This window comes from Canis lupus, chromosome 30 (genome assembly GCF_003254725.2).
Source record: "Canis lupus dingo isolate Sandy chromosome 30, ASM325472v2, whole genome shotgun sequence".
Taxonomy (NCBI): Eukaryota; Metazoa; Chordata; class Mammalia; order Carnivora; family Canidae; genus Canis; species Canis lupus.
Window position 1 is genome coordinate 35176756 of NC_064272.1, and position 27325 is coordinate 35204080.

The following is a 27325-nucleotide window of genomic DNA, read 5'->3' on the forward strand; positions in this document are numbered from 1 at the left end:
CATCGTAACACCTCATCTGGAGGGAGATAGAGACAGATCGGAAGCTTTTTTTGTTTTGTCATTTTGATCCATTTTTGAAAGGCATCCTGACAGCAACAAGGGAATATCAGTTTGGAATTCATCCCTGTTGGATCCGGGAGATGTAAATAAAATTCTTTGTGAGGATCTAAGAAGTAAAAACAGCAACTAAAAAGCACCTCAGAGATTATCTTATGAAATCCCCTACGGTACAGACGGAGGAACTGAAGTCTGGAGGTGTCTAATGACAGGCCAAGGTCAAAGGGCAGGTGAGGGTGGGGGGCGGAGAGTCAAATAAATAGCTCGACTCCTCTTAACTATCCCGTCTCCTGTTGGTCAAGTCCAACTGGAAGCCAAAGGGCAAGGACTCCCTCCTGAGACACAGAGCAGGGCAAAGGAAGGCAGAGAATGGGTCTGGGAGGCAGACAGAGAATGGCCAGCAAATCCATGACATCCTTAATGAAAAGAGCTCTTCTGAGCTCAGTACATTTTAGCATCTCATTAATCACAACAGCACCTGCATACTTTTGAAGTAGTGCCTTTGCGTATGTGTGAAATGCATCATGGACACAGTCCGCTGACAGCCCTTGGTATATGCAGTTCATGTGTTCAGGCTCCCCTCACAGTAGTACCAGAACCTTCTAAGGAGTCTACTCTTCTGCAAGAGGGATTCCTGCATAAAGAAACAAATGCTTTCGGTGGGCAAATCCCCAGCTGGCATAGGTCTCTATTTATTAGCGCTGGTTTTTGAAAATACAGTCAACTCTGTCTTTTAAGAAAAAAGCTAAAGATTACCAGAAGTTTTGAATTCAAATTTTGGCAGTGAGCCAGATACCGTTTGAGACATTTCTTATGTGCCACCTTAGATCCTCTCAGCTACGCTTAACTTGAGGATCTTGGCTCAGTCGCTGGCAAACTTGTCCTGCTGTGGACAACACCCGACAGCTCCTAACCTCTCATCTGCCACCCTGGAGCTTTCCTGTTGACTCTGACGGAGAGACTCCAAGGAGCCCTTAGGCACTCATGCATGTGCCACCTAGAAAGTGGGGAGGTAGCATATTTAGACTGAACCTCTTCTAAACCTCCTGAGGCACAGCAGGTCATACGACCTCTACGAATATGGTCCTGCATGATATCAGGGTGAGTTGCACTGGACAGCGAGCAGAGGTCATTTTCTATCTCTCCTTCCCTACCTCACTCCCTATATCTCTCCATTCTGAGAAAAGTAAATAGCTCCACTTCTGGTAGCCCAGGGCAGGGTAGGTACCCAGGCCATCCCTTTGCGGGTTCCCTTTTGAGGTCCAGTTTTCAAGGGAACTAATTAAGCAGCCGTTAAATGAGTATGAACCAATCAGAGATCTGATTATTACAAGTAACCGGATGCCTATGTGACTCACAAAACAGATACACAACGATCTATACTGAGAACAAAGAATAATAGGGGGTAGAGTTCTAAACCGCCTGGCATTGCCTTAGCCTGTTTGGGGCTCATCTTTTATCACAAGACATGTCTCTTGCTTCTTCCTGACAGGGCACGAATGACTGGAATTCACTTTCCTATTTTTCTAGCTGGATGATCCCTCCCTGCCAAATAATCCAGAATAAGGGGATGGTGTCAGTGCACTGGAGAAGTACCCACACATGATAAAAACCTCCTCACCCACCTTTCTCCAGGGAAGATATGCATCAGACCCCCTCCCCCAAATATTTACTAGTTCTCTCTTTTCAGTGATGATGGAGTAGGGAGATGGGCATTGGAAGTTCTGGTCTGGATCAGATTGCCTTGGTCCCTTGTACCATGCATATCCTGTTGGTAGTAATGGTGGTGCCAACTGGTGAATGGCAGTGCCAGGATATGTAGCCTTAGGGCTTCCCAGGAACAGGTGCTGGTACGGGATGTCCTCTGTTCCTGGCTCAGTGGCTTCCAAGCTGGCTCTCCTGGAGATTCTGTTAACTACCTAATGTCATTTAAATACATTTCTGCTTAAACCAGCTAGGGTGGGTTCTGTGTTCACAATAGGGCAGTAGAACACTTTTATTTTATTTTTTTAAGAGTTTATTTTTTAAAATTTTTTATTCTTTTCAAAGATTTTATTTCTTTATTCATGAAAGACACAGAGGGAGGGAGGCAGAGACACAGGCAGAGGGAGAAGCAGGCTCCATGCAGGGAGCCCGACGTGGGACTCGATCCCGGGTCTCCAGGGTCACGCCCTGGGCCGAAGGGAGGAGCTAAACTGCTGAGCCACCCAGATGTCCCAAACACTTAAAATCCACGAATGATGTTGCCATTGGAGGTTTTAGTCAAGTCCCAGGCTTTCATTCGTGTGTCATTTGGATTTTTCTCCATTTGTCCTATAACGTCTTTTTGGGACCTCCATGCCTGTCAACTTACTGAGCTGCTTTTAAAAGTGATCTTGTTTACAGTGACATCCGATGCTTGCAAAAGCTCTTCGCTTCCAAGAACTGAATTCCAAGAAAGCCAAATGCGTGGTAATTAAATTTATCTCAGGCTTTGATCACTAAGAAGAGCAGAGATACATCATTCATTAGTGCTTAATTTAAAAAATGTTTATTTTATAGAAGTATCTCTTTTAGTCGTAATATATAAATTAGTTACCTTTGTATTTTGTTTAAAACCTGTAAAACACTTGACTATCTAAAAAAGCTGTTGGCTGCAAATAAGTGACCTTGTCATCACGTGTTAAAGGTGGCAGGAAGGTTTGTTTCTGCTGCCAATTCCAATCAAGTTATTTTTAACCTATATAATCACATCCTAATTGATCTGTCTTGAAAATCTGGTTTCCTTTTTTCCCCTTCTTTAACTTTTATTTATGAACACATGCATATAATTTAAAACTCAAATAGTCCTAAAAGGCTTATAATGAAAAACAGTATTCCCCCCAAATCCTAGCCACTCCTCAGAGGCAGCTCTCTTCAATTTCTTGAGCTGTTTCTTTTGGCATTTAACTCCATATTTCTAGGCAATGTGAGTTATCCATTTTGGATATTCCTTCTTGACTTCTTGTAAGGGAACTGGATTTAACAATCTTAAACCAGCCACCCTCAGCTTCACTTCCCTTCTCTAACCTGCTCCATGTAGTTACAAGTGAACTTTTAAGTAGTCATTATTTATATTATTATGACTATGGAACTACTGTTCACTACATTTCTTTCACATGTTACCATATTACTTTCTAAATAATATATCCGTAGTAGTCAGGATTCTCCAGAGAAATAGAACCAATAGGATGTATGTATATATGTATCCATATATGTATGGGTGTGTTTGTTTACTGTGAGGAATTGGCTCCTACAGTTATGGAGCCTGAAATACCCCAAGATATGTGGTTGGCAAGCTGGAGACCTAAGTAAGCTGATGGTGTAGTTCCAGTCTGAAAGCCAGCAGGCTCAAGACCCCAAAACAGGAAAAAACCGGTGCCCCAGATCAAGACAGTCAGACAGGAGGGGTCAGCCTTTACGTTCTATTTGGGCCTTCACCTGATTGGATGTGGCCCATCCACAGTAGGGAAGGGCCAGGAATCTGTTCTGTTCAGTCTACTGATTCAAATGTTAATCTCATCCAGAAACACCTTCACAAACGCACTCAGAATGTTTGACCAAAATCTGGACACCCCATGACCCAAATGAGTTGACACATAAAATTAACTCTAGCGGTATTTTTCTGACATCTATCAATTTTTCCAAGTGCTCATTTACATTTCACTTTCTCCTGGAGATCTTACCCTACATAGTCCTCCTTCTCCACCTCCTGCTCCAGTATGGACTGGTTGTGTTATAGGCTGAGGACATCATAGCTCCCCCGTCTATTCTCATAGTCCCTGTCTACCATATCCCGTGTGTTTTGCTTTCTCTGTTTACTCTTCCGCTTGGCTGAAATACATCCTTTAGCAGCTTTTTAAGGAAGTGAGCAAGGGAAATACTTTTGGTTTTTGCATATCTAAAAAAAAAATGTGTTCATTCCACCCCTATAGTTGGCTTATAATTAAACTAGTCTTAGAAATCAATGTTTGGAAATCATTTGAGAATGGTCTGGTCCCTTGTGTCTTATGCACATGTCATGATGGGCCTTTCAACCTAGAAACTCATTCCTGGGTAGTTTCTTTTAGTATTTCTTTGATGAGTTTCTTCTCTGTATTTACTGGTTTTTTTTGTGTGTTTTTTTTGTTTTGTTTTGTTTTGTTTTTAATTTTTGGAACTCCTTTTTGGATAGTGTCTCAAATTTTCTTTCCTCTCCTATTTTCTTTTTTTCTCTTTCTTTTTTTTTAAAGATTTATTTTTATTTATTTATAATAGACACAGAGAGAGAGAGAGAGAGAGAGAGAGAGAGAGAGAGAGAGAGAGGCAGAGACACAGGCAGAGGGAGAAGCAGGTTCCATGCAGGGAGCCTGACGCGGGACTCGATCACGGGACTCCAGGATCGCGCCCTGGGCCAAAAGCAGGCGCAAAACCGCTGAGCCACCCAGGGATCCCCTCCTCTCCTATTTTCCATTGTTGTGATTTTAGGTCTATTTTCTGGGGAGTTTGCTTGGCTATGTTTTAGATTCTCAGTTGAACATATTAATTTTTATGATCATGTAATTTTCAGGAGCTCTTTCCTGTTTTCTGATGATTTCTTTAACCTCATATCCTGTTCTTGTTTCATGGATGCAGTATCTTAATGTGTTCAACTCTCTAAGAAAATAATAGGTTTTTAAAGGTTCTTTTTCTTTTCCCTGAATTTCTTCCACCTCCAAGTGATTTTTCTGTTTGTTTTGACCATTCCTATCATGCCACAGGCTTTCCCCAAATGTCTGTTGACCTGTAGTGAGTATTTATCTTTGACAGTAAGGCACCAAAATCCAGGTTGAAATCTCTAGGTGTGTGGGTGGGGTAGGTGGCTGATAAGCCTTTCTTGGGGAGGAAAGAGTTTGATGCTATATTGTAGGAGCCCCTTGCCCCCTACCACTGTCTTTCACTAAGTCTACTTGCTGAGTGTGCAGCCCCTTCTCAGTTTCTCCAGGGAAGAGCCCTCTTGCCTACTTGGAGAGGATGCAAAGTGGTCTGAACACTCCAAGTGTGCTCGGTACCAGTTTTCCGTCATGTATCTGGGCCCCATGTTTCGTGAAGGTGTGCCTCCAAGGGTGGAGCTTCTGGGGCATCAGGCCAGTTGGCACTGGCCCTCGCAGTATCTTTCATAGCAGACACTGGGTTTGCAACTTACTCTCTCTTTTTTTTTTTTTTTTTTTTTTTTTTGCAACTTACTCTCTTACAGCTCTTCCATCCACTTCTCTCCAAGTTTGCAAAAGCTTTTTCTTTGCTGATGTCTCCTTCTGTTGCCTTTATCCTTATAGTTTAAATTATTTGTAATTGTTCTACTGGCGTTTTAGTGGACTTTGGGGAGGGAGAGGACGTAAAGGCAGATTGGTACACTTCTGTGTTTATTTGGAAGTAAAAACCTAGGCTTTGCCGTCAGCCCTGGGAGGCTCACAAGGAACACACTTCCAGTGTCTCCCGCGGGCTGCTTGGGTGACTCTGAGGCCACCCTGAATCCTGGGTGAGGTCATTTGCAGCTCATTCGTTAAATATTTGCCATTCCTATTTTAAATGTTTGTCCCTCCTGACCTTTGCTTTTCTTCACATCTTTCCTGCCTTACTCCTTTCCCCCTTCTAGTGCCTTCTGTTCCCCTCTGCTGGTGCTTAAAATTACATTTTCAGCAGGTCTTTAACACCTCTTTGAGCTAAATGCTCTCCAGTTAAGCTTGCTTCCTGCCAGCTGAAGCCAGCTCTACTGTCATGAGATGTGAGCCTCTGTTTCCTTTGTCTTCTCGCCTGTCCCAAATGACCTTTTGCAAAGAATTAGTCACCGTCTGGTTCAGTTACCAGGCACTAACTACTCAATGACACAAACAGGTTCCTCCAAGAAGTCAGATTTCCTTTGGAACGAATACAGCAAACACAACGTGGCCCAAGTGAGCAGAGTTGGACGGGTCCCCTCATCACTTCACCTTCTGGCCACGTTGACATTCTTGTCTGATCGCGCAGGCTAAGAGCTCAGGATCCACTGAAATGGATTCAGTCTGGGAGATAGCAGCGTTTACATTTTTTTCTTCTAATAAAACATCCTGGTCTGAATGTTCGCCCACCCTGACACAGGCTGCACGTCTCTCCATAAGGGTTGGAGCTGCCATGACCATCTTGGTAACGCTCGCTCTCCTTGCTCTGTAAAGCCTGTATTCACATCAGGGCTCTATGATTAGCCCATAATGTAAACGCCTGGCCCAAAACTTATGGCCTGAGTTTATCCAAGGCCCAAACAATTACCAAACATTCCTCTCAGATAGAATACAGATTTCTTTCCCTTGGCAAAGATTTTCTGCTGAGATATATTACAGGATGTTTTACATTCTCTTGGTCTTGTAATAACACCACGCCCAATCTAGTATTTGATGCATCGGTGGCCACTTGGAAAGTTGTTATTTTTTAAACATATATTGTTCTCAGTCTGGGGCTGTCATATCTGTAAAGAAATACAATCCCGTCTCCCCTTTCCAGAGTTTTATGACACCTGGGGACTTGGATCAAGCTGGGGCTGGGACCAAGATCAGAGTGGTGCCTGCATCAGGGAACCTTGATAGGGCCTGCGGGTTCCCAAAGGCTGGAAGGGATGCTCTAATTGTGGCGTTTAGATAAGCAGATTGGCCTGGACATCTGTGGTTTCAGTTAGGCAGGAGGAAATCATCTGGAATCATCTCTTGCCTGGATTACTCAATGTCTTCCTTACCAGTGTCATGGTGATCCTGGAGTGTGATGTTATCAGCTCTGTTTACAAATGGAGGAACAAGATGAGACCCAGGGAGGCCGAATGACCTGTCCAGGGTTGCCATTAACTTTGGGGGCCAGGATTGGAACTCAGGCCTCCTGACTCCAAGGCCCTTCTACTGCCTTCCAGCTGCTTCCTGAGCCCTTTTCCTGGATGGTTCAAGCAAAACAAGCCGGCTTCCTGCTATTCGTGGGGGAAAAGGGTTTAGTGGGGCGTGACTCATTGATGTTGGCTATCCACTTCGGATCCTTTTACCAGGTCATCCCCCAGCCCTCCGTTTCCTTTTGCAGAGGCATACATCAGAGGTGTTCTGGCTCTGTGTAAACTCACTTTGTGACCCTGGGTGAATCATTTCCCTTTCTGTGTTTTAGTTTCCTCTTCATAAGATAAGTGTATTGGAATTCAGTGGTTCTCCAGCTCTATTGAGGTGTATTTTACATATTATAAAATTTACCCACTTAAATTATACTGTTCACTTGTTTTTAATAAATCTACAGCTTATACAACTATCACCATAAATCAGTTTGAGAACATTTTCATCTCTCTAGTAACATCCCTGTGCCTGTGTTAATACCTTTCTCATCCTCCACCCCAGTAACTAGCAATCTTTGTAATTTCTGTTTCTACAAACTTATCTTTTCTGGACATTGCATAGATATAGAACCATACACGATGTGGCCCCTGGCATCTGGCTTGTTTTACTTACAGTGAAGTATTTAAGGTTCATTGATGTTGCGGTATGCATCAGCAGTTTGTCCCTTTTTATTGTTCCTTAGTATTCCATTATCCAACACACTACATTTAGTCTGTCCATTTGCCAGCTCATGGACATTTTGTCCAGCTGAGGGACTTCGCAGACGACAAATAATGCTGCCGAGAATATCCAAAATCCATACAGGCTTTTGTGGGGATGTGTGTTTTCATTTTTCTGGAGTATATACCTAGAAGTAGAATTACTGGGCCATGTGGTAATTCTGTGTTTAACTTCTTAGGAAACTGCCAGCCTGTTTTCCAAAGGGACTGTTCCATTTTATACTCTCAACACCCACGTATAAAGGTTCCCCTGGGGAGCTTTTAACAAATTCTCATTTCTGGGCCTTACTCCCCAGAGCTCTGGAATGAGGCCCAGGAATTTGTAGTTTACAAGCTTCCTAGGTGATTCAGGTGCATCTGGTCGGTGCACGTGTGTTCAGACCCACTAAGACCAGGTAGCCTCCGAAGCCTCCCTGAGGCCAGTTGTCTCTGTTAGTGTGTATCTCTGGGGCAAGATGTGTATTCCTGCCAAGTCTTTCTTGGTGTGTGTCTCTGGAGCAGGGAAGCAGTTATATAGAGCAGGGTTGAGGGAGTTGGCCAAGTAGCATGCGTAAGTCTGTGCAGCACCTGTCCTGCATTATCCTCAGCACAGGCCAAGGCTTTGTGTCCATGGCTTCATAGGCATAAAATTTTATCACAGGTATTTTTTATGTGTTATCACACTGTAAAAGTGCCATAAAATCAAGAGTCCAATTTTCAGGTTGTCTGAAAGCGTCCTATACCTTTGAGTCATAATCTTGGTGCTGCCATTTTGGTAATTTATTGAGAAGCCTTGTTCCAACCTTGCCGTTTATTAACTATGACTAATTTCTGAATGGCTTGGGGCCTCTGTCTCCTTATCTGCAAAATAGGTTTAATAATATCACCGTCATGGGGTCTCTTGTGAGGATTCCATGAGATAACATTTGAAATGTATCTAGGATGGGTCTTAGTGTTCATTCCTCTCCCATTCTTCTCCTGTGCCCACTGCCAATGTGAGACATATATTCATGTACTTGTGGGCCATTTGTTTACCTCTCATTATTTTTTAAAATTTTACTTTATTGTGGCAAAAACACCTGAGATCTACCCTCTTAAATTTTTAAGTGTGGGGTATAGAATTGTTAATGGCAGAGACAGTGTACTTATTCATCTTCATAATTGAGACTTTACGCCCATTGATTAGCAACTCCGAATTTCTCCCTCTTCCAGGCCCCTGGAAACCACTGTTCTGCTCTCTGGTTCTGTGAGTTTGTTTGTTTTTTTTTAAGATTTTATTTATTTATTCATGAGAGACATAGAGACAGAGAGAGAGGCAGAGACACAGGCAGAGGGAGAAGCTGGCCCCATGCAGGGAGCCAGACGTGGGACACATCCCCAGGATCACACCCTGGGCTGAAGGCGGCGCTAAACCGCTGAGCCACCAGGGATGCCCAGTGAGTTTATTTTAGGTATATCAGCACAAACGTGCAGTATTTGTCCTTCAGCGATTGGCTTATTTCACTTAGCATAATGTCCTCCAAGTTCATTCATGTTACTGCACATTACAGAATTTCCTTCTTTTTCTAAGACTGAATAATATTCCATCATATTTATATACCATATTTTCTTTATCCATTCATCTGTCAATGGGCATTTAGAGTGTTTCTACTTTTTGGCTATTGGTGAACAGTGCTGCAGGAACGTGGATGTACTGGTATCTCTTTGAGATCCTGATTTCAATTCTTTTGGACACCTACCCAGAAGTAGTATTGCTGGATCATATGGTAGTTCTATTTTTAATTTTTTGAGGAATCTCCATACTATTTTCCCTAGCAGCTGTACCATTTTGCACTCCCACCAACAGGGTGCTAGAGTTCTAGTTTTTCCATAGCTTTGCCTACACTAACTGTCCTTTTTTTTTTTTTTTTTTTTCTAAATAGCCATCCTATCGGGTGTGAAGTGATTTCTCATTGTGCTTTTGATTTACATTTCCCTGATGATTACCAATGTCGAGCATCTTTTCATGTACCAGCTAATTATTTGTGTGTCTTCTTTCGAACAGTGTTTATTTGAGTCTTCAGCCCAATTTTTAATTGGTTTATTAGTTTTTTTGCTATTAAATTGTAGGAATTCTTTATATATTTCGGAAATTAAACCCATATCTAATATATGGTTCACAAATACTTCCTCCCATTGTGCAGGTTGCCTTTTCACTCTGTTGTTCTGTTTGCTATGTAGAAGCTTTTTAGTTTGATATAGTCTCACTGTCTATTTCTGTTTTTGGTGCCTGTACTTTTAGTGTCATATCCATGAAATCACTGCCAAGACCAATGTCATGTAGCTTTTACCCTATGTTTTCTTCTAAGAGTTTTATAGTTTCACTTCTTACATTTAAGTCTTTAATTCATTTTGAGTTGATTTTTATATATGGCATAAGATAAGGGTCCTATTTCATTCTTTTTGCATGTAAATATCCAGTGTTCCCAACAGGATGTATTGAAGAGACTATTCTTTCCCTGTTATGTATTCTTGGCACTCTTACGGGGGATCAGGTAACTATATATATGTGGTTTGATTTGGGGGCTCTCTACTTTCTTCTATTCATCTATATTATGCCAGTACCTCACTATTTTTTAAAAGAATTTATTTATTTACTTATTTATTTACTTATTTATTTATGAAAATGAGAGAGAGTGAGTAGGAAAAGGAGCAAAGAAAAAGAAACAAGTAGACCGCACTGAGTGCCGAGCCCAAAATGGGGCTCGATACCATTATGCTGAGATCATTACCTGAGCTAAAATCAAGAGTTGGACACTTGACTGACTGAGCCACCCAAGCACCCCACCTTACTATTCTAATTACCGTAGCTTTGTAATATATTTTGAAATCAGGAGGTGTGATCCCTCCAGCTTTGTTCTTTCTCAAAACTATTTTGGCTGTTTGGAGTCTCTTGTGGTTCCATGTGAATTTTAGTACTGTTGTTTTCTACTTCTGTAAAAATGTAAAAAATTGGGATTTGGATAGAGATGGCATTGAATCTGATGATTTCGTAGAGTAGTGTGGACATCTAAACAATCTTAAACAGTCCAACCCAGAACATAAGCTGTCTTTCCTTAATTTGTTTCATCAGTGTTTTGTAGTTTCTGGTGTACAAATTCTTCACCCTCCTAGTTAAGTTTATTTCTAAGTTTTGGAGGTATTTTTTGGAGCTCTTGCAAATGAGACTGTTTTCTAGTTTCCTTTTCAGATAGTTTATTGGAAGTGTGTGGAAGTGCAACTTATTTTTATATATTGATTTGTATACTACAACTTCACTAAATTTATTTAGTGGTTATAACTACTTTGTGGCATCCTTAGAGCTTTCTATTTGGAAGATTATGTTATTTGCAAACAAGACAGTTTTACTTTTTTTTTTTTTCCAATTAGGATGCCTCTAATTTCTTTCTCTTGCCTACTTGCTCTGGGCTGAGATTTCCAGTGCTATATTGAATAAAAGTAGCAAGTGACTTATTCCTGATCTTAGAAAAATAGCTTTCAGTTTTTAAACATTGACTGTATTAGCTATGCATTTTCTACATATAGCCTTTATTATGTTGAGGTAATTTCCTTCTATTTCTAGTTTGTTAAGAGTTTTTATCATGAAAGGTATTGAATTCTGTCAGATTTTTATGCATTTCTGAAGACAATCATGTGATTTTTATCCTTCATTCTGCTAATATGGTGAATAACATTAACTGATTTCTGTATACTGAACCATCCTTGCATTCCAAGGATAAATCCCATTTGTATGATCCTTTAAATTTGGCTAGTATTTTGTTGAGGATTTTTGCATCTGTATTCATTAGAGATATTGGCCTGTAATTTTATATCCTTGTAGTATCACTGTCTGGCTTTGGATATTAGAGTAACACTGACCTCATAAAATGAGTTTGGAAGTATTCTCTCCTCTTCAGTTTTTTGGAAGAATTTGAGAAGACTTGGCATTAATTTTTCCTTAAATGTTTGGTAGAATTCACTGGTAAAGCCATCTGGTCCTGGGCTTTTCTTTAGTTGGAAAGTTTTTATGCTGTTTTAATCTCCTACTAGTTATAGGTCATCCAGACTATCTCTTTCTTCAGGATTCAATCTTGATTTATGTATTTCTTGGAATATATCCATTTCTTCTAGGCTATCTACTTTGTTGGCATGTAATTGTTCACAGTAGCCTCTTATGATTCTTTTTATTTCTGTAGTATCAGTTGTAAAGTCTCCTCTTTCATTTCTGGTTATATTTGAATCTTCCATTTTTTTCTATTCGTTTTTTTAAATGAGATGAAATTCACATAACATAAAATTAAGTAATTTCCTCTACATTTTCACTGCACTTGTTATTTTCCTATTTATTTATTTATTTTCCCTTTTAAAACAAATTATAGCATCTTAGTATATGTGAAGTGGTATATCATTGTGGTTTTGATTTACATCCTGAATGAATGCTGATATTGAGATTCTTTTCATTTGCCTGTTGGCTATTTGTGTCTTATCTTGAAAAATGTTTCCTCAAGTGCTTTGCCCATGTTTTAATTTTTTTGTCTTTTTGTTGCTGAGTTATAAGAGTTCTTTATATATTCTGAATATTAGACCCTTATCAAGTATATCATTTGCAAATATTTTCTCTTACCATTCTGTATATTGTCTTCTCACTGTCTTGGTAGTATCCTTTGATGCAGAGAAATTTATAATTTTGATGAAGCCCAATTTATGTATTTTTTTCTCTGTTGTGCATGATTTGGGTATCTTATCTAACAATCCATTGCCAAATCCAAGTATATAAAGATTGACCCCTGTGTTTTGTTTTAAGAGTTTTATAGTTTTAGCTCTTAAATTTTAGGTCTTTGATCCGTTTTGAATTAACTTTTGTATATAGTGTGAAATAAGGGTCTAACTGTATTATTTCACATGTGGCTATTCAATTGTCCCAGCACCATTCATTGAGACTATTATTTTCTCAGTACTTTTTCCAAAATCAATTGACTGTATTTATACAGGTTTATTTCTGGATGCTTGATTCTTCTCCACTGATCTATATATCTAGACTTTTAAAAAAATGAAAGATTTTATTTATTTATTCATGAGAGACACAGAGAGAGGCAGAGACATAGGCAGAGGGAGGAGAAGCAGGTTCCATGCGGGAGCCCAATGTGGGACTCGATCCCAGAACTCCAGGGTCACGTCCTGAGCTGAAGGCAGACGCTCACCCACTGAGCCATCCAGGTGTCCTTATATATCTAACCTTATGATAATACCACACTGTCTTCATTACTGTAATTTTGTAGTTAGTTTTTAAGTTGGGAAGTTTGAGTCCTCCAATTTTATTCTTTTTCATGACCCTCTTCCATTAGTAACTGGCCATTCCAGTCGTCTGCAGTACTCACTTAAAAAGACATTAAAAAAGCAAACAAACAAACAAACAAAAATGCAACACATTCATTATTTTGCTACTGGACCAGGGCATCAACTATGTGTATTGTAAAATCAGATACACATTTCTGATCTCACTATTTTCTTCTCACTTGATGAGGCTTCATTTGTTCTCTTCTAGGATCCCCTAGATAGTCCCTCCTTCAAAATAATGGACTCCCCCTCTTTCCTCAATCTGGAGTTAATACCTAATTTCTCTTTAAGCCCCTGGTCCAATGCTTACCTGTTTATTTAGATCTTCCATGGTTGGGGAAGCAGAATCTTTGTTGTTGGGTTTCGAGGGTGACTTTGGCTTCAGGCCTCAGTCCTTCCCTGTGACCATCCAGCCTGGTTAGGGACCCTTACCTCGGAAGCCCTTTCAAGGTGTCTGAGATCCCATTCAACAACTTCTTCCTTCCTCATCTGCCCTGATATTGGTGCTCCTCCCACAGACTGGGCACCTCAGCATCAGATCCAATGAACCTCTTGGGTTTTATTTTAATCAGAATCGTCATTTTTGGGGCACCTGGGTGGCTCAGTCAGTTAAGTGTCTGCCTTAGGCTCAGGTCATGATCCCAAGGTCCTGGGATAGAGCCCCACCTTGGGCTCCTTGCTCAGCAGGAAGTCTGCTTCTCCCTCTCCCTCTGTTCCTCCCCATTTGTGCATTCTCTCTCTCTCTCTCTCTCAAATAAATAAATAAAATCTTAAAAAAAAAAGAATTGTCATTTTTACTATCCTTGCTCTTATACCATCCGTGTTCATCCACATACATACGGTTTCCCTCAGAGAGATCAGGTGACTTTCCCAAAAGTTAGGAAGAGTCAAACCCCAAGATAGAATACTTGTCTCCTGATGTGAAGTCCAGTGACTCTGCCTTTTTCCTAGATGGCTGTGTTTTCTGTCTCTTGAAAAAAGCGTGGACATTGAATTCAGACAAACATAGATTTGGTTCTAGGTAAGGCCCTTGCTAACTGCACAAACTTGGGGCCATTCCTTAAACCCTTCATCTGTGAAATAGGATAGCAGGGCTGACTTTGTGGGATTAATACTCAGATCAAGTGAAATAAGGAAGGAGAGCTACCTACACAATACTCTACACAGGTGCTGGGTATCTTTAAAGGCCTCCAGCCTCCTTTACAATGATGTCTCCCATCGTGTGGGCTTTCCAGATTCCCCAGAGTACTGCATTCCTTCGCAGATGGCCTTCAGCCTGTGCACCACACAGTTTGGTGCCAGCCATCTCCATTGTCTCCTCCGTCTGCACCAGCCTGGTGCTCTCAGATTTTCCCTGGCCTCCTGGGAGTCTCTCATCTGAGTCGTGCCTCATTCATCCTGCTGAGCTGGACGGTAGGGAAAGTAGAACGATGATGCAGAGAGGGGGGATGGAGTTGGGTGACTTTTGTGGAACTGTTTTAAATATTTTACTGCATTTTGAATGTTTTTAAAACTTAGGTCACGTTATAGTTCTTATTTTCAAACTTCAGTCTCTTGGTAGGGGTAACTAAGGACAGTGGATGTTTTGATATTCCTCCAATATTTGTTCCATGTTATTTAGAGAAGAAGTGCATCTGAATGATGGGGGAGAAAGGAGGGCCACTGAGGGCAGCAGCTCCTTGTTCTGGCCTCAAATTAGCGTGCCACATTGAGCAACATAAAAACAATGCCCTTAACAGGAACCACCTACCTGAGGAGGCATTTTGGTGACCAGCCACTGTTACCTAAGCATACCTCTTTCTGTTGTCATGACAACCACTGACCCCTCATCAGAAAACTTTCAACCATTTACAGATCCTCTTTGAAAGAAGTTCTAGAAAATACTATTCTCTTTCTTTCTCTCTCCAGTTAGGCTATCCTTATATTTTGGCTTCTTGACAACTGCCTGGCTAGCCTGCCCCTTCATCTGGCACTAGAAGAGACCCTGATCTTTTTTTTAAAAAAGTTCTAAAAAGCATTGTAACTGAGGGCTCAGGATAGAAATAGGGGATTCTATAAGAGAAAATAAGTAAGTGTACATGCTCCCTGGACCCAGAAAGCCTAAACTAAAGGAGGTTAACTCTCATACTCCCAGGATATAAGAAATGGAATCTTCATGTATGTGCCTTTTGATTTTTTTTTTTTTTGTCTCTTTAGAATATAATCTTACACTGGAGCAGTCTGGAATATAAGGATAAATTCTCACCCCTGTTGTAAAGCGAAGGCCAAACTTTCATATAAGAAAAGTTTTTCTATCTATCCTTCCAAATACCTTCCAAAATAGAACCTTTTCTTAAATATTATTTTTATCTGTTCTGTCCTCAAGGATGTACCACTCCTGCATGTTTTTTTTTTTTCCTTCAAAAATTACCCAAGTAGGGATGCCTGGGTGGCTCAGCAGTTGAGCGTCTGCCTGTGGCTCAGGGCATGATCCTGCGGTCCCAGGATCGAGTCCCACGTCGGGCTCCCTACATGAAACCTGCCTCTCCCTCTCTCTTTCAATCTCTCTCTCTCTCTCTGTGTGTGTCTCTCATGAATGAATAAATAAAATCTTAAAAAAAAAAAACCTACTCAAGTTAACAGAAGTACAGGAATAACACTTTTAATGGGAATTAGAGAAGTATCTTTCCAGAATGAGGACCTTTAGTCTAAAAGGCACTTTTAGAGCTGCATCGGGATCCTGGGAACTAGGGATGGGTTAACCAATGCTGATTGTTAGAAATTGGCTTAGCTGCTATTTCTGGACTAGATGCTGTGTTTGTACAAGTTTCCTGTCACTTCATCCACTAAATCACTCAGTGCCTTCTCTAGACAGAGTTTGGCTTTTTATAGCCCTAACACTTATTAATCCCCCAAAATTACCCATGAAGATACTAATATAAGACTAAGAAGTAATGGTAAAAACCTAGAGATTATGATGTGCTCTTTTTGATTGCTTTTTCTGCTTTCAGCTTTTTGTGTAATGTCTGGCAGTAGTGAGAGTATATGAGATCTCAATTAAGTTCCAAATTAAGAAATCATAAGCCAGATAATAAAATAAATGGATTGTGCTGGCAAGTTTTAAGAAAGCAACAAAGTGCCTTGATAAACATCTTCTTCCCAGACAACATTTCCCACCTTCTGAATCACAGCCAGGGAGGATCTCTTTGCTTTGAAATTTTGCCAGTGTTCAAAACAATATCTGTTTAATTGGATAACCTCATTTTAGGACCCAAGATTTTTTTTTTTTTTAACTTGGAGGTAGGAGTGGCAGAGAGAGAAAGAGAGAGAGAATCTTAAGCAGACTCCACGTCCAGCCAGGAGCCCAAGCCCAACATGTGGCTTGATCACACAACCCTGAGATCATGACCTGAGCTGAAATCAAGAATTGCATGCATACCTGACTGAGCAACCCAGGTGCTGCAGGACATATCAACTTCTTTTTTTGTTTTTTTTTTTTAAAGATTTTATTTATTTATTCATGAGAGATGGGGGGGGGGCAGAGACACAGGCAGGGGGAGAAGCAGGCTCCATGCTGATGTGGGACTTGATCCCAAGTGTCCAGGATCAGGGCCTGGGCTGAAGGCGGTGCTAAACCGCTGCAACACCAGGGCTGCCCCAGGACATAACAATTTCTAAAGAAGATAGCAAAGTCTGGGCAGAGCTTATTTCATTTAAAATAATCTATGTCTTTGCTGTAAGACAAGGAAAACTGATCTGTCCTCAGGTCATTTTTCCCTAAATACCTAAAACTTTTCTTTCATTAAAAGTTGAGGGGGGGCAGCCCCAGTGGCACAGTGGTTTAGTGCCACCTGCAGCCTGGGGTGTGATCCTGGAGTCCCGGGATCGAGTCCCGGGATCGAGTCCCATGTTGGGCTCCCTGCATGGAGCCTGCTTCTTCTCCCTCTGCCTGTGTCTCTGCCTCTCTGTGTGTGTGTCTCTATGAATAAATAAATAAAATGTTTAAATAAAAATAAAAAATAAAAAAATAAAAGTTGAGGGGTTTTGTTGTTGTTTGTATGTTTTTAGACAGAAATGGGGACTGAAGATAGAAGAGAAAATATCAGCTCTGATTCCGTCACTTGGAAATAACTGCCATAATTATTTGACTTTATAGATTATTTAATATTTTTAAACAAAAACTGAGATCATATTATTTATAATGCTGCTTAGCCTGCATTGCTAAGATCATGATTTTCAGTTGCACCAAGTACCCCATTTAATGGATGGACTGTCATGTTTTATTAATCACCTACTGGTGGCCATCTAGGTTGTCTGTAGGATGTTGCTATTTAAAGCAATGCTTTCAATAAACATCTTTGAACATATGCTTGTGTGCATTGAGGATAATCATTCTTTTCCACCTTTGCTATTCTAAAAAAAAAAATGTTATTTCTTAGTTTCTTTTTGAGCACATTCCCAGCTCTTCTGGTCATTTATATTCTACTTTTATGAATTGTTTGTTCATGTTTTTTTGATAATTACAACTTGTCTAGATTTCTACAAAATTTTTATTTACCCTCATTCCTTGGGGTGGGAGGTGAAGCCTGGCTCTCTTTCGACTCCTATCCCTGGCTCTGAACTCTTGCCCAGAGGTTTCTACCTATGACAGAAGATTGAAGCCGTTCCCTGGGGAACCGTGCAGAGTGTTGCAGCTCAGCTCCCTCCCCTAGACATTGATTTGGTAGGTATGAGAAGGGCCACTGCTCTAGCACACACACTGGCTCCCACAGATGCATCTATTTTTCCCTTTTATATATTTTCTTGAGTTTACTCAGTGTCCATACATTTTTTATTTTGCCTTTCTAAAGATTTCATATTACATCATAAGCCATTTTCCAAACCGCTTCTTTGTTTATTAGCTATCATTTTAGGCCTACATGATACCATTTTGAGTTTGTTGACAGTAACTTATTTAAAGTTTATATAGACAGAAATATATATTTTCATTTTTTTCACATATATATTTTATGAGATATATTTTTAAACTATTATAAAAACAAACAAATAAATAAGTAAAAATTTAAAAGTAGGGTGCCTGGGTAGCTCATTTGGTTAAGCATCTGATGTTTGATTTCGGCTCAGGTCGTGTTTTCAGGTCATGAGATCAAGTCCCACGTAGGGCTCCATGTTGGGTATAGAAATTTCTCTCCTTCTCTCCCTCTCCCTCTGCCCCGTATCCCTCCCCATCTTTAAAAAAAAAATAACAATAAAATAAAATAAACGGTCTATTGCATCCTACTGTGATTCCATTATAATTCCTTCATACAATGTGTTAGTATCTGGAGCAATGGGTTTCCCTTTATTACTCTGCCTTTTCTAAGAGTTTCCTTGCTGTTCTGGGCTCTCCTTTTTCCAGTTTAACATTAGAGTGATTCTTTCCTTTGAGAAGTAATTTAATATCTCTTTTATAACACTTTTTCTTGGTGCTACCTAGAGACCTCCTCCAGTAATTTTAGACTCAATTTACCGTTCAAAGTTTCTGATTAGAATGTGTGCTTCAACATAGCTGAACTATATGCTGCCCGGATATCTGCATGGTTAAGTGTCCACTCTTCTAGCCAGTGGAACTTGTCAAGAACAGATGAGACACCACTCGGTGTTTGCAGTACATGACATCAGAGATATGGGGTGCCTTTTGATCCCTCTTTCCGGGGGGCTTTTTGGGGACCAACCTCTGCTGCCTGATGTCCACACTGTCTGCCACAACAACTCCAGATGCTCTGATTTTACAGTCAGGCAAGAACTGGACAGTGTCTGTGGGAGCAAGACATGGTTTAGAACTGGTTTATTTGGGGCATTTCTGAAGGCTGAGGTTCAAAGTAGTAGGTTCAAGCCCAGAAAATCTTTCCATTCACAAGACATGAGCTTCCAAGTGTTGTCTGAGTCTCCCTTCCCTGGCAAGATTTTCGATCCTCGTTTGATGGAATTCCATGGGCCTGAGACCACATGGACATTTATTTCCCCAGGTTTGGAGAGAACAACCAGAAGTGGTAGAAAGTGGGGGTGTGCAGAGCAGAGCTGAGACCCAAATAGAGAAGCCAAACTCTGATGACTCCAGGAGGGAAGGCCAGTGAGTCACCAGAACCAAGAGGTCCAGAAACAAGCACTGAAGCCAGAACACAGCTGGAAAGGCTATAGTCAGGGAGATAAGAAGAGCAGGGCCAGCAGTCCTGTCCAAAGGGGAGGCCCTGGGCCTCTGCTCAGAGCAAGCCCCGTAGCTAGCATGGTGCACACCACCTGCAAAGGGCCTGTTAATGTCCAATATCCAAGTGGGATGGCCTGGGGATGCCCAGGTGGAATGAGCTAAAGCAACAGGTAATGAAGATTCAGGGCTTCCCCTCATCTGATCGAGTCTGTACCCATTTCCCCCCATTGCAACACCGTGGCTCCTGAGCTGCTCTGTCTTCTGGATCCTCATTTAGCCCTCCTTCCTCTACCACCCTGCATTGCACAAGGGGCTCAGGAGGCTGCCTTCCCTGTGAGGCCTCGGTTTGGGCCCTAGGAATGGCAGTCTGCCTTTGGAGAATGTTACATGCAGCTCTAAGTCCGCTGGCCCGTGATGTAAGGTCTGCGTTTATGAGTTGTGTGTACCTCTTACAACTCTTGCTCTTCTGATTCCTAAACTCCCTCATCTGGGAGGAGACTCTGATCTTCCAGTTCTGGAAGAAACACTGGGATCTGTGTTCATAAAGCTTTGCCAAGTGATTCAGGCAGTCAGTACGTGTGGCCATCGCAAGCTCCGGGCACCCATACTTCCCCTGTCAACCGGCACAGTGGCTGAACCTCCTGGCAATGCCCACGGAGCCTCAGATCAGAGAGCTATAGGGCAGGAAGCGGGTAGTCAGCATGGGCTGTTTCAACAAATCTCTGGCAGACACTCTTGTCTGCTTTGGCCAAAGAGGGAATGGGGAGGCAAATGATAAATGGCCTCTAAAGTTGTCCCGAACAATGTGATATGCGCTAGCTTATAAATGTGGTACTCCTACAAGCCAGCTCTGGATAAAGCAATCAATACATCTTAGATGGGTTTGTTTGTTTTTGTTTCTGTGGGAAGAACCAGGGCTGTGGGCCTGATAGCAACTGGTATTGGACCTTGACTATGTCGCCTTTTCCAGAACCTTCTTTTTCAGTTTTTTCCATGTTACTACTGATTTTCCTTCCCTGGAGCCTTGCAGTTTAGTGCCATCCATCTGGGAGATACTACATCACCGGTTGCTGTGCTGGTGCCTGGGGTCATCGGAGGCTATTTTGCTGGTATTTAGATTAGTCCTGGCCTGACATTGTGACTCTGGCGTGGTTACTACCTCGAGAATACCACTGAGCAGACGCAGGAAGTCTTCTCATGCTCAGTAGTTGATATGCCCCAGGCCCTTCTTACTGGCTCCTCTCATGAGAACCGTTGGGCTGCTCCACTTTGGTGCATGAGGACCCTTTGGCTTGGCTCCAGAGCAGGTTCCTTGGGTTCCCTTTGCCTGGTTGGCTCTAGATGGGCATTCAGGATCAGAGCAAGAGTTTAGAAGGGCATGTCTCTGAGGAAGAGTACTGGGGCTGAAGAGCAGAGCTGGCCCCATCTGCCCGGTCCATTTATTCTGTCTGCGAGTGGGATGCTTCCCATCGTGGCAGCACATCCCAGAAACCACCCAGGAGGAGAACTTGCTCTAGAAGGCAATCCAAAAAGACCATCATACAAAGGCTGGGACCTCTCATGCTTTGTGAAACATGAGTAAGCCTGCCCCATCTGGCTGTGACCAGAACCTTTGGTTAGAACCATCTGGGCCACCCCTCCCAGGTGAGGCATGAAAGAGAAAGCCTTGTGCTCCTTTCAGAGGTTGGGTGGTGCTTTGACAATTGTTACTTCAGACTGTAAATCCTCCTGGATGGCGTTCAGGGGGACATCACTTATCCTTGAAGTTGGCCATATAGAGAACAGCATTTTTCTTCCAATGTATTCCAATGTGTTCTATCTCCAGTGTAGTTATAATGTGTGGTATTATACTGCATATTTAAAAATATGTTTGGCAGTAAATTTTTCGGTCTTATCAGTAAAATTTCAGCCCAAATTCTCTTTCCTCCTTTTTTGTTTCTTGCTCAATTTGAGGGTTAGATCACTATTTCCCCTTGGGAAAGTGCAAGAGCCATTACCTAAGAACCTTGAAATTATTTTCCAAGAACTCAGGTGCTGCTAATTTGGAAGGAACCAAAATGCGTATTTGCCCCATCTCAGATAATTAATCTCCTTAACAGACGTGTGGATGTATGCAAAAAGAGTGGTAGGATATAAAAGATCATTAATCATCCTGGCATGATGATCTCATGTTGTTATGAAATAAATATGCTCACTAAATGGATCCAGATGCTGTCAGATACGTGTGTCCAATGAAGACTATTTTCTCTCCTTGGCTCGGGCAATAAACACACCAGGCTTGTTTGTAACACCTTTCTTCCATCCATCACCAGTGGTCCCACACATAATTTTTGGACCTCTTTCCCCAACTGCTCTGTTGCTGATGAAAGGTGGCTAAGTGTTTTCTGATAGGGATTCTGGGGAAACCCATAAGGAGATAGGAGACTTTTCCCTACGACCCAGAGCTGATGGATGATAGGGGAATGAAAATTACATGGCCAATCATCCACCAACCTGGAACCAAGAACCAAGAAGTTTTTCTTCATTAATCTTCTTTTCTAAAACATCAAAGTACACATTCCAACCCAAGGCATGACCAGTCCCCAGAGGACATTACTTGAGCCTTTGAGGACCCCCTACAATCTGCCAGGTAAGGACAGGATGATAGAAAGATGAAGACATTTTCAATTATCATTCAACACCAGGTTCTTGATGTGGGTGAACTTTCTTCCCAAGACCACCCCCAGGAATTGGATATAGGACTGCAAAGCAGAGGGGCCCAGGCTGGCCAATGGGAGCTCATTGTGAACTGAGAGCAGTGGCTAGCTGAGGTTTGAGGCCAGACACATCCCGGTTCCAATCTTGTGACTTTCAAAGATATCCCACCTCTCTGAGTCTATTTTCTTTATTTGCTAACTCTGAGTTGCTGGGAGAATTAATGAGGTTGCTGTTACAAGCTGCCCAATGCCTAGGATGCACCTACAGTGTGGTAGCTCTTATTGCCCTGTTAACAAGATTACCACTGATGCAGAATGAGGTTGTCCAGGAGAAGTTTATGAGTGAAAGCTATTTAATGGCAGAGTGATGCTTACACATGCCACTAGCCATAGGGTCTGCTCTGCTGAGAAAGGCCTCCCCTCCTGGCCAGTTCCAAACCTATCCTGGAGTTCCCATTCACTGTGGTCTCTGGTTCCCGGGGTCCTGGGATTGGACAGATTGCCATCACTGCCACGGTGACCAATGTGCATACTTTCCTGCTAACGCTGAAAGAGGTATGGAGATGCCTGCTTTGGCCCTCACACAGAACAGGAAGGCTCAAGATAAGGAGGGAGATGGAGGGAATTGTATATTTATTGTTACCTTCTCTTATGGTGAGCCCCTTGCTAGGTAATTCAAATATCTCATTTTTATCCTCCTAACAACCCTGAGGAGTGTGATCAACACATTTGGGAAACTGAGGTCACACTCAGGTTTATCTTCCTTAAAAGCCTGTACTCATTCCAACATACCTTCCTGCTTCTCAGGTACTTTTACTAAGAAACTAAGGTAAGCAAAGCATCACACAGGCAAAACGGTTCAGGGAGAAAGAGTTTTGAAACAAAAGGGCTTATGCTTTGCTGAGTATGAGTTTTCATTTCCCTGGATGAACAATATTTCTCAACCCTGTCTTTGACAGAGTGGATCTCTGAAATCCTGCTTGGAAGGGACTTCTGTGGTCAAATACAGTTGGAAGTACAGCATGTTATATTCCTATTGTGACAATTTATCCTGTAGATTAGCATGTTAAAGGCTCTGAGAAAGTCCTGCAGTTAAAAACAAACAAACAAAAATAGTTATAATTGTTTAACCCGGTGTCTTCTGAACATATTGTAGATCTCTGTGAAATACATATTAATATCCTATTGCACTTCTTCACAGATCACTCTATAGAAATAACAGTCTGAAGTACAAGCATAAATTTCTTAGATTTCTAAGTTGGCACTATTTTCAAGTCTGGATGGATATGTGGGTTCTATGCCAGAATTTTCTCCCCGTGCTCTCTCTTGGTCTTATTCTGTGGCCATCCCTCAGATCCTACTCTTGAGGAAATCACGTTTCTCCCAGGCTTTGGGATAACCTTGCCTCTGTTTCTCGAGGATTCTCTGGAATTCTGGTCTGTGAAAGTTGCTCTTCTTGAGTGGGATCCCTTTTCTGCCAGCTGGTTATTAAGGCTGGCTGAGTAAATATGTTCAGGTCCTCCCTTCAATCCTCAGGCTGCCATCTTGCTCCAGTTACAGCTGTGGCCTCCTGTGTCAGGTTCCATATTTCCCTCGTGTAACTGAATATCATACTCCGTTTCTATACCTGTGTGATCTGCTTGCGTGTTTATGCTGGATATGCCAGCATACTGAGCCTTTAAAACTCAGTGTGGGAGGGATTCCCCAGACCCCCCTCAGGCCTGATAATCTGATAGATGGAATCGCTGGACCCGGGAAAGCTGTTGTGCTCACAGTTATGGTTTATTACAGTGAGAAATCACAGATGAAAATCAGCAAAAGGAAAAGGTGCCCTGGGGTAAGTCCAGGGGAAACCAGGGGCAAGATTCCAGGTATCTCCTGCAATAGACAGTTATGCAGGGATACACTTAATTTTCACAACAAGAATGTGACAACTCATGAGAAGTGTTGCCAACCCGGGAAGCACACTCAAGCCTTGGTGTCCAGGGTTTTTATTGGGGTCAGTCATGTGGGCATACAGCATCCGTAGTACTAACCTCAGCTGCTAGGACTCCAGCACCTTCCCACTCCCCCTCACCAAGCAAAAACAGGTTTTGGTCATTAAATCACATTGCTAGGATAAACCTGGGTGGTCACACTGGAGAGCGTATCCAAGGCCTTGGGCACACATAAGCAGTCTTATGGGACAATATTCCAAGGGCCCAGGGCTTATCTTCCAAGGAGGCTGGCCAAGAGCCAGTCCTTTTAGACAGGGCTTTCTCTGAAATGTACAGGGCTTGGGCATCACAGGCCTCCCGAGTTATCCCTTTCTTAACCCTTTCCTGCCTACTAAGGTTTAATTGTTCCTATAAGTTGCTACTTTTTCAGAGTGACTAAACTCAAGTAAAATGACAAGTACTTCATGTTGATTATTTTTTTCCACCTGAGTGCTTATGGATATATGGCAGAGATCATTTTTGGCCTTGGTTTGAAAGTCAGGCTAGCCCTGTCTCCTTTCCTTCTTTTTATTTTATTTATTTTTACAGATAAAACTCAGAAAACTTAAAATTCACTCTTTTATCTATTTCACAGTGTACAGTTCAGTGGTTTTTGGATAACTGTCATCACTACCTAATTCCAGAATGTTTCTGTCATCAAAAGAAACCTCTAATCTTTCATGTACCCCCTCCTCCTATCCCTTGCAGATACTAATCTCCCTTCTTTCTCTGGATGTTTCATATAAATGGAATCATACAATATGTGGTGTTTTGTGACTGGCTTCTTTCACTTAGCATACTATTTTCAAGGGTCTTCCGTGTCATAGCATGGCTTAGTTCTTTATTTCTTTTTATTGACAAATAACATTCAACTGTAGGATATGGCACATTTTTATCCATTCATCTACTGATGGACATTGGATTGATTCCACTTTTTAGCTATCATGAAAAATACTGCTGTGAGCATTCGTGTACAAATCTTTATGTGAACATGTGTCTTCAGTTCTCCTGGGTATGTACATAGGAGTGGAATTGCTCAGTCATACAGTAACTCTATCATTACCTTTTTGAGGAACTTACAGCTGTTTTCCACAGCACCTGAACCATCTTACATTCTTACCAGCACGTATGGGAATTCTTATTTCTCCACATCCCTGTCAACATTTGTTACTGTCAACCTTTTTCATTTCAACCATCCTAGTGGAGGATGAAGTAGTATCTTGCTGTGATTTTATTTTGCTTTTCCTTAATAACTAATGATGTTGAATATCTTTTCATCTGCTTGCTTAACATTTTATGTCTTTTTTTGAGAAATAGCTATTCAGATCCTTTGCCCATTTTAAAATTGTATTGTCTTTTTGTTAAGTTGTAAGAATTCTTTAGTCTAGATCCTTATCAGTTATATGATTTGCAAATATTTTCTCCTATTTTGTGGGTTGTCTTCTCACTTTCTTTATGGTGTCTTTTGAAGCACAGAAGTTTTTTTTATTTTGATGAAGTCCAGTGTATATATTTTTTCTTTTGCTGCATGTGCATTGGGTACCATATTTAAAAATCCCCTGCCTAATCCATGGTCATGAAAATGTATACCTATGTTTGCATCTAAGATTTTCAAATTTTTAATTTTTACATTTAGCTCTTTGATCCATTTTGAGTTAATATTTGTAAATAGTGTGAGGAAGGGGTCAAACTTGATTCTTTTGCATGGAGATATCCAGTTGTCCCAGCACCATTTGTTGAAGAAATTATTATTCTCCCATTGAATGATTTGGTGCCTTTTGGTTGAAAATCAATTGACCATAGACATATGGGTTTATTTCTTCCTTTTTTCCTCTCCTTTCTTCTTAACAAAAAGACATGCTTGACAGATGAATGGATAGCATGTAGGTCCTGCTACACTGACAATATAGTATACTCAGATCAGTTGGAATACCTGTTTCCTTCCTTGCTCTCTGTTGCCTGTACACTCAAACAGATCTCCAGCAGTTGATGGCTTCCCATCTGTGTAGCTTGTCTTCACCCTAAAAAAATTACTATTCATATATTATCAGTTCAGTAACTCTAGCATCACTGTCATTTAGCACAGTGGTTTTCAAGTAGCAGGCATGGAGCTCTGCCCCTTTTAATCCAAATAGTTCTGCTCTTAAATTTTTACCTACCTGTCCCTCTAGCATGATTTTATTTTAGGAACCCAACCCACACTTTATGACTCTCATACACTGTGGAATTGGGAGAGATTCTTTAGAAACTAATTATCGCTAAATTGAAAGGATGCTTAGAACAGTGTGTGGTTGTCTCCACCACAGTGTACCAACAACTATCCCTCTCACATTATATCTGCTTAGATTTAGTTCAGTGTTAAGAAGCAGAGACCAAAACCAAAGTGGCTTAGACAAGATGGAAGTTGATTTCTCCCTTACTTAATAGTCCAGAGAAAGATAATCTGATGCTGACATGGTGACTGAGCTCCACAAAGTCTCCAAGACCCAGAACCTTCCACTTCATCACTGTTCCATTCCTAGAATTTGGTCCTAATTCTTAGATTCCAAGAGTGAATTAGAGTTCCAGCCATCATATTTCAATTCCAGGCAGAAGATATAGAAGAAGAAAGGAGAGTAATGAACAAAGCGTATAGACCTGCTGTTTTACATGTAGATTTCCAGGAAGTTGCCATACGACACTCCCACTTACATTCCATTGGCCAAAAAGGCATCTTGTGGCCACACCTAGGTGCAAGGAAAGCCCAGAAGTGTAGTCTTAGGAGGGGACAGTCAAAGGCTTATCTAAAAATTCTATTATCATGGAAGATCACAGGTTTTGGAAGCCATCCAACTTTTTCTGGCACACCCATGATTTGAATAACTCCTAGAATCCAGCCTCTTCCAAGAAATTATTTGAACTGATTAGAAAAGTACTGTGCTCTTATTCTTCTTAGTCTGATCCAGGGATTTCCTGATTTGCTTTCTAACTGGCTGCTTGGCCTTGTTTTCTATCTTCACACATCTGTTCTCAAGACTTATAATGATGAACCTAGCCTCATGTGTTGAAATCATGTTCTCTTTTATGCATGTGTGTAATATGATAAAATCTATTTCCATCTCAGTAAATGGCATTACTGCCTACCCAGTTGCTGAAACCAAACATTTTGGGGTCAACACTTGGGAGTCTCAAGGCCAGTCTTCCTCTCATTGCTTCTGTTCAATCCATGCCCAAGTCCTATGTTCTCTACCTCACACATACATCCTCTACCTGGCCTCTTCTCTCTACCTCTATGCCTCCACCTTGGTGCACACCACCACCAGTTCTTTGTCAGGGCTGCTGCAACTACCCTACTAAGTGGCCTTCTGGCTTCTACCTCCAACAACTCCTCCCCCAGTCCACTGTCCACACAGCACAGCAGGCAGTTACTGTTTGTTATGTTGCCCTGCTTCAGACCCTCCATGGCTTCCTGTGTGCTTAGGAAAAAATTAGGAATTCTTTTTGTTTCTCTGACCTCTACTTG

General features: G+C 41.5%; 1 protein-coding gene and 1 long non-coding RNA gene across 3 annotated transcripts in view; one reads left to right on the forward strand and one right to left on the reverse strand.

Moving 5' to 3' along the window:
* Window positions 1–27325, forward strand: part of THSD4 (thrombospondin type 1 domain containing 4) — a 564963-nt gene that overhangs the window by 144153 nt on the left and 393485 nt on the right. The gene's annotated exons all lie outside the window — the stretch shown is intronic.
* On the reverse strand, window positions 2116–26344 carry LOC125754086 (uncharacterized). Its single transcript, XR_007407464.1, has 3 exons — window positions 26244–26344; window positions 25757–25844; window positions 2116–2537 (listed from the first exon to the last, which is right to left on the reverse strand). It is a non-coding gene; the product is annotated as an uncharacterized LOC125754086 (long non-coding RNA).